Source organism: Arachis stenosperma, chromosome 6, assembly GCF_014773155.1.
Source record: "Arachis stenosperma cultivar V10309 chromosome 6, arast.V10309.gnm1.PFL2, whole genome shotgun sequence".
Lineage (NCBI taxonomy): Eukaryota > Viridiplantae > Streptophyta > Magnoliopsida > Fabales > Fabaceae > Arachis > Arachis stenosperma.
The window spans coordinates 99,049,131-99,057,709 of record NC_080382.1 but is presented as its reverse complement, the minus strand read 5'-3'; the positions used below and the strand labels follow the sequence as shown (position 1 = coordinate 99,057,709).

The 8,579-nt window shown below is 37.8% G+C and overlaps 1 non-coding gene across 1 annotated transcript; it reads right to left on the bottom strand.

The window, feature by feature from the left end:
• Positions 1–2,372: 2,372 nt before the first annotated feature.
• Positions 2,373–2,476, bottom strand: LOC130937955 (small nucleolar RNA R71). Its single transcript, XR_009069144.1, has one exon. It is a non-coding gene; the product is annotated as a small nucleolar RNA R71 (small nucleolar RNA).
• Between the last annotated feature and the right edge of the window lie 6,103 nt (positions 2,477–8,579).

The window sequence follows — 8,579 nt, the reverse complement described above, 5'->3', positions numbered from 1 at the left end:
TCTAACATGTTTATTTCATTTGGTGGCAGCAGGACATGATGTGAAGAAAATATGTTCTATACAAATATAAGATGGGATGGATTTTATAATGAGTTTGGTTATCTAAACGTATTATTTTGATGTGTTCTTTACTTTTTGATAAGAGACTTTATCCGATATTATATGTATTGGATAAATTACACCCTATTTTGATTAGTATTGTAATGGATATCTAGTTTTTAATGAAACTTGTATGATTTGGATTTAACAAATTTCTCATTCTTAGATTTATTTTGTGAATATCATCATTTTGGGATGTGATTATGCTTTAAAAAATTAAATCTCATAACATAAAACAGGCTATGGTAACCATTTAAAAATAAGGTGACTGATGAGCGGATAATTTATACGCTTTTTGGCATTATTTTTAGGTAGCTTTTAGTAGGATCTAGCTACTTTTAGGGATGTTTTCATTAGTTTTTATGCTAAATTCATATTTTTGGACTTTACTATGAGTTTGTGTGTTTTTTTGTGATTTCAGGTAATTTCTGGCTGAAATTGAGGGACCTGAGCAAAACTCTGATAGAAGGCTGACAAAGGACTGCTGATGCTGTTGGATTCTGACCTCCCTGCACTCGAAATGGATTTTATGGAGCTACAAAACTTCAAATGGCGCACTCTCAACGGTGTTGAAAAGTAGATATCCAGAGCTTTCCAGAAATATATAATAGTTCATACTTTATTCGATATTAGACGACATAAACTGGCGCTCAACGTCAGTTTCATGCTGCATTCTGGAGTCAAACGCCAGAAACACGTCACGAAACAGAGTTGAATGCCAAAAACACGTTACAACTTGGTGTTCAACTCCAAAAGAAGCCTCTGCACGTGTAAAGCTCAAGTTCAGCCCAAGCACACACTAATTGGGCCCCGGAAGTAGATTTCTGCATCAATTACTTACTTCTGTCAATCCTAGTAGCTAGTCTAGTATAAATAGGACATTTTACTATTGTACTAGGTGTCTTTGACCATTCGGTCTTTTGACCAGATCCTGGATTGTATTTTTGATCCAATGATCACGTTTTGGGAGCTGGCCATTCGGCCATGCCTGGATCTTCATCACTTATGTATTTTCAACGGTGGAGTTTCTACACACCATAGATTAAGGGTGTAGAGCTTTGCTGTACCTCGAGTTTTAATGCAATTATTACTATTTTCTATTCAATTCAGTTTATTCCTATTCTAAGATATTCGTTGCACTTCAACATGATGAATGTAATGATCCGTGACGCTCATTATCATTCCCACCTATGAACGCGTGACTGACAACCACTTCTGTTCTACCTTAGACTGAACACATATCTCTTGGATTCCTTAATCAGAATCTTTGTGGTATAAGCTAGAATTGATGGCTGCATTCATGAGTATCCGAAAAGTCTAAACCTTGTCTGTGGTATTTCGAGTAGGATTCAGGGATTGAATGACTATGACGATCTTCAAACTCGCGATTGTTGGGTGTGATGACAAACGCAAAAGAATCAATGGATTCTATTCCGACATGATCGAGAACCGACAGATGATTAGTCGTGCTGTGACAGAGCATTTGGACCATTTTCACTGAGAGGATGGGATGTAGCCATTGACAACAGTGATGCCATACATACAGCTTGCCATGGAAAGGAGTAAGAAGGATTGGATGAAGGCAGTAGGAAAGCAGAGATTCAGAAGGAGCATAACATCCTTGTGTTTGGATTCTTACCTTTTCCTTCTTCTATTCCCTCTTTCTTCTACTAACATAAAGGAATCTCTCTACTGTGGTAAAGAGGATCCCTATTATTATTTTCTGTTCCCTTCTTTTTCATATGAGCAGGAGCAAGGACAAGAATATTCTTGTTGAAGCAGATCTTAAACCTGAAAGGACTCTGAAGAGGAAACTAAGAGAAGCTAAATTACAACAGTCTAGAGACAACCTTACAGAAATTTTCGAAAAGAAAGAGAAGATGGCAGCCGAAAATAATAATGCAATGAGGATGCTTGGTGATTACACTACACCTACTTCCAAGTTTGATGGAAGAAGCATCTCAATCCCTACCATTAGAGCAAACAATTTTGAGGTGAAACCTCAACTAGTTGCTCTACTGCAACAGAACTGCAAGTTCTATGGACTTCCATCAGAAGATCCCTACCAGTTTTTAACTGAGTTCTTGCAGATCTATGAGACTGTTAAGACTAATGGAGTAGATCCTGAAGTCTACAGGCTCATGCTTTTCCCCTTTGCTGTAAGAGACAGAGCTAGAATATGGTTGGATTCACAACCTAAAGATAGCCTGGACTCATGGGATAAGCTGGTCGCGGCCTTCTTGGCTAAGTTCTTTCCTCCTCAAAAGCTGAGCAAGCTTAGAGTGGATGTTCAGACCTTCAAACAAAAAGATGGTGAATCCCTCTATGAAGCTTGGGAAAGATACAAGTAGATGACCAAAAGGTGTCCTTCTGACATACTTTCTGAATTGACCATTTTGGACATATTCTATTATGGTCTATCTGAATTCTCTAAGATGTCACTGGACCATTCTGCAGGTGGATCCATTCACCTAAAGAAAACGCCTGCAGAAGCTCAAGCACTCATTGACATAGTTGCAAATAACCAATTCATGTATACTTCTGAGAGGAATTCCGTGAGTAATGGGACACCTCAAAGGAAGAGAGTTCTTGAAATTGATGCTCTGAATGCCATATTGGCTCAGAACAAAATTTTGACTCAGCAAGTCAACATGATTTCTCAAAGTCTGAATGAATGGCAAAATGCATCCAACAGTACTAAAGAGGCATCTTCTGAAGAAGAAGCTTATAATCCTGAGAACCCTGCAATAGTAGAGGTAAATTACATGGGTGAACCTTATGGAAACACCTATAATTCATCATGGATAAATCATCCAAATTTCTCTTGGAAGGATCAACAAAAGCCTCAACAAGGCTTTAATAATGGTGGAAGAAATAGGCTCAGCAATAGCAAGCCCTATCCATCATCTTCTCAGCAACAGACAGAGAATTCTGAGCAGAGCACTTCTAATTTAGCAAACTTAGTCTCTGATCTGTCTAAGGCCACTTTAAGTTTCATGAGTGAAACAAGGTCCTCCATTAGAAATTTGGAGGCACAAGTGGGCCAGCTAAGTAAGAAAGTCACTGAAACTCCTCCTAGTACTCTCCCAAGCAATACCGAAGAGAATCCAAAAAGAGAGTGCAAGGCCATTGATATAATCAACATGGCCGAACCTAGAGAGGAAAGAGAGGACATGAATCCCAATGAGGAAGACCTCATGGGACGTCTCTCAAGCAAGAAGGAGCTCCCTATTGAGGACCCAAAGGGATCTGAAGGTCATATAGAGACCATAGAGATTCCATTAAACCTCCTTCTGCCATTCATGAGCTCTGAACACTATTCTTCCTCTGAAGAGGATGAAGATGTAACTGGAGAGCAAGTTGTTCAATATCTAGGAGCCATCATGAAGTTGAATGCCAAATTGTTTAGTAATGAGATTTGGGAAAGTGAACCTCCCTTGCTCATTAATGAACTAAATACATGAATTCAACATACTTTACCTCAAAAGAGACAAGATCCTGGCAAATTCTTAATACCCTGTACCATAGGCACCATGACCTTTGAGAAGGCTTTGTGTGACCTAGGGTCAGGCATAAATCTTATGCCACTCTCTGTAATGGAGAAGCTGAGGATCATTGAGGTACAACCTGCCATATTCTCATTGCAAATGGCAGATAAGTCAGTAAGACAAGCTTATGGATTGGTAGAGGACGTGTTGGTAAAGGTTGAATGCCTTTACATCCCTGCTGATTTCATAATCTTAGACACTATGAAGGAGGAGGATGAATGCATCATCCTTGGAAGACCTTTCCTAGCCACAGCAGAAGCTGTGATAGATGTTAACAGAGAAGAATTAGTCCTTCAATTGAATGGGGACTACCTTGTGTTTAAGACCCAAGGGTGTTTTTTTTTAACAATGGAGAGGAAGCATGAAAAGTTTCTCTCAGTACAGAGTCAAATAGAGCCCCCACAATCAAACTATAAGTTTGGTCTTGGGAGGCCACAGCCAAACTTTAAGTTTGGTGTTGAATATCCACATCCAAACTCTAAGTTTGGTGTTGGGAGTCTACAACATTGACCTGATCACCTGTGAGGCTCCATGAGAGCCCACTGTCAAGCTAGTGACATTAAAGGAGCGCTTATTGGGAGGCAACCCCTTTTTTTATTTATCTAATTTTATTTTTCTTTTATTGTTCTTTTATGTTTTATTAGTTTCATGATCATGTGGAGCCACAAAATAAATGCTAAAATTAAAAACAGAATAAAAAACAGCAGAAGAAAAAGCACACCTGGAAGAAGGGCTTACTGGCGTTTAAACGCCAGTAAGGAGCATCTGGCTGGCGTTCAACGCTAGAACTGAGCATGGATCTGGCGTTGAACGCCAGAAACAAGCAGCATCCTGGCGTTTAAATGCCAGGAATACACCCTGAGGAAAGCTGGCGCTGAACGCCAGAAACAAGCATGGAACTGGCGTTCAACGCCAGAAACATGCTGCAAATAGGCGTTGAACGCCCAGAAACAAGCATCATCTTGCGTTGAACGCCAGAATTGCATGCAGAGGTCATTTTACACGCCTCCTTGGTGTAGGGATGATAATCCTTGACACCTCAGGATCTGTGGATCCCACAGGATCCGCACCTACCTCAACTCACCTTCTCTCCTCTTCACACAATCCAATAACACTCTTCCCCAAAAATCCTTCACCAATCACCTCAATCTCTCTTCCCCATCACCTCTTCATCACTCATATCCATCCACTCTTCCCCATAAACCCCACCTACCTTCAAAATTCAAAAATCCTTTTTCGCACCCAACCCACCCAATATGGCCGAACCTTAACCCCTCTCCCTCCACTATATAAACCCCTCCATTCTTCTTCATTTTCACACAACACAACCTTCTCTTCTCCTTCTTGGCCGAAACATAACCCTCTCTTTCTCTCCTCCATATCTTCTTCTTCATCTATTCTTTCTTCTTTTGCTCGAGGGCGAGCAATATTCTAAGTTTGCTGTGGTAAAAGCATAGCTTTTTATTTTTCCATAACCATTGATGGCACCTAAGGCTAGAGAAACCTCTAGAAAAGGGAAAGGGAAGACAAAAGCTTCCACCTCTGAGTCATGAGAGATGGAGAGATTCATCTCCAAAGCCCATCAAGACCACTTCTATGATGTTGTGGCCAAGAAGAAGGTGATCTCTGAGGTCCCTTTCAAACTAAAGAAAAATGAGTATCTGGAGATCCGACATGAGATCCAAAGAAGAGGTTGGAAAGTTCTGACCAACCCCATTCAACAAGTCAGAATCTTAATGGTTCAAGAGTTCTATGCCAATGCATGGATCACTAGGAACCATGATCAAAGTGTGAACCCGAATCCAAAGAATTATCTTACAATGGTTCGGGGGAAATACTTAGATTTTAGTCTGAAAAATGTAAGGTTAGCATTCAACTTGCCCATGGATTTTTTGTTGAGGTTACAAATTGTTACTTAGGTTAAAAAAAGATTCAAATTTCAAGCTCACTTAACCATATACAATCCTACCTTTACCCTAGCCACATTACAACCTTGTGGAAAGACCTCATGATATTTGTATGCATGCATGAAATAATTGTTGATTGTTAGATGAAAAAAAATCTTAGAAAGTATTATTAGGGGAGAATTGAGTGAATCAACCCTATACACTTGAGCGACTAGAGCGGATACAGATCCAGTGAGGGTTCGATTGCTCAATTACATGTTTTCACCTATGATTATCTCCTTTCTTGTAAGTTGTTAAAATCTTTTTAATAACTCAATTCAATTATGGGTTTGATTTAATTGCTATTGCTTTAGCCCTTGTACTCATATATGTATTCTTGGAAGTTGATTTATTTTGACCAAGTAGTTGCATTCATATAGATAGATTGCATGTAGATAGGTTGCGTATAGATAGTTTGCATTGAATAAATGTTGATACCCTTTGTTTCTTTCTTGAGTTTAGCATGAGGACATGCTTGGTTTAAGTGTGGGGAGGTTTGATAAACTCCAATTTTGTGGTTTATCTTGTGCTTAATTTAGGAGATTTTATCAACTTATCTCACATTTATTCAATGAAATAGCATGATTTTGTAATTCTCCCTAATTTTGTGCTTAAGAGTAAAAACATGCTTTTTAGACCTTAAAATAGCTAAATTTAATTCACTTTAATTCCATTTAATTCCTTGATATGTTTGTTGAGTGATTTCAGGTTCATAAGGCAAATATTGGATAGAAGAAGTGAAGAGAAAAGCATGCAAAGTGGAGAATTCATGGAAAAATAAGGATTTGGAGTGCTTAGAGTGATGCGCACGCGTGAAGAGGTGAATCATCGAAGGAAATGCGTACGCGTGACATGACGCATACGCGTGACAAGGAAAACGCCAGACGACGCCTACACGTGGCCCATGCATACGCGTCACAGCCAGCATGTGACCTCATTAAAGTGAAAATGCTGGGGGGCGATTTCTGAGCTTTCCAAGCCCAAATCCAACTGATTCCTGAGACTATTCCATGCAGAATTCAAGATGGGTCAAGGGGAGCAATTAGTGTAGCTTAGGTATCATGTAGGGTAGTTTTCTAGAGAGAGAAGCTCCCTTTTCTCTCTAGAATTAGGGTTCTTAGGTCAATTTTCTTCTTAGATCTAGGTTTTAATTCTTGTTTTCCTTTAGTTTTTCTTGTAATTTCTTGTTCCTACATCTTAATTCTCTTAGTTCACATTGTTAATTTCTTTGTTATGCCTCTTTTAGTTTATGAATGCTCTTGTTGGATTTGGATTTCTTTTAATGCAATTGATGTTTTATATTTCTTTATTTTTCAATTGAGTTGTTATTCTGACCTTTTTTGCATTGGGTAGTTGTAGATTTTACTATTTCTTGCCATTTACCATGTTTTCTTTTTATGCCTTCCAAGTGTTTTATAAAATGCTTGGTAGGATGTTAGAGTAGATTTTTGAGCATTCTTGGCTTGGAAAGAGGAATTAGGTAATCTTGAGTCATGAATACTCAACTTATGTTGGTGATCTAGAGTTGTTAGTTAATATTGTTTTCATTGACACTAATCTTTTGCTAATTCAATTAGTAAGTTGATTAGGACTTTTGGATTGAGATTAACTAGTCTTATTTGACTTTCTCTCGTGTGAAGATAACATTGTACTTTCTTCCATTGTTGGAGATGACTAAATAGGACAAACTCTTGATAATTATTGTTATGATTAATGACTAGGATAGAAGGCCTATATTCTCAATCCTTGACATGAATGTCTCTCTTTATTAATTGCTTTCTTTAATTGTTTGCTTTACTTTCTTGCCCTTTTATCAAATCAAACCCCCTTGTTCCTTCATAGCCAATAATTGATCATTTCATTGCAATTCCTTGTGAGACGACCCGAGATTTAAATAATTCGGTTTATTTTCGGGGTTTGTACTTGTGACAACCAAATATTAAAATTTGATTGAGAGTTATTAGTTGGTTTAGAACTATGCTTACAACAAAGTTCTTCTTTCTATTGAGGAAATTCTAGACCAAGCATAATTCTCATATCAGTTATATTCATTTTATATATTCTTGGTCAGCAACAACAGCCAACAAAGTACAATCCAATTCAACAATTATAGAACACAGAATTCAAGCAGCCATTTAGCACACCCACAATCACAGAAAATACACTCGTAACAAAAATGCGTAAACAAGTATGATGCATGTCTATCCCTAGTGCAGGTAATGAACTCATCTGTCGGTTTCGACCAGCTTCCGAAGTAACTCAACAACTTTTGTCTGAGTTTAGTTTCCAGTGTCATAACCTCTGTAAGCAACCTCTGTCTTACAGGTGCGACTCTCTTGAGCCAATGTATGCAAACATAACCTCTATAAGCAACTTCTGTCTTACAGATGAGGCTCTCTCTAGCCAATGTATGTAGCGATAACCTCTGTAAGCAACCTCTATCTTACAGGTGCGACCATCTCTGGATTGGCCGATGTATCTTTGGAAAGCAAATCTTGGTGGACTCACCACTATATCTCTGCTCGTTTTCAACAGGTAAACAATCATATCTGCTTCTCCCTTTTCTTTTTATTCTTTCCTTTTTTTTCTTTTCTATTCTCTGCTTTCCTGTGGCAGAGGTTCTTTAGATTCTTTTAATCTTTTGACTCTCTGCTCTCCTGTGGTAGAGATCCCTTTAACTAATATATTCTTTTCTTTTCTTTTCTTTTCTCATCATTTTTTTAATTTCATATTTTTAACATAAAAAACTTTCTTCACACTCTTCCCTCATCTTTCCCTAAATGTTTTATGAAGAGGGGATCATGAGATCCTTAGCTTAGATTTGTCTTTCTAAAATTTTTAGAAAAACTTGGTTGTTTACCACTCTCTGTTTTATTTTTCATAATATATACAATAATATTCTTATAAAATAATATCTTGATAAATAATAATTTGTAATAATAATTTACTCTAATATAAATGAGTAATTTTAAATAAATATTTAAAA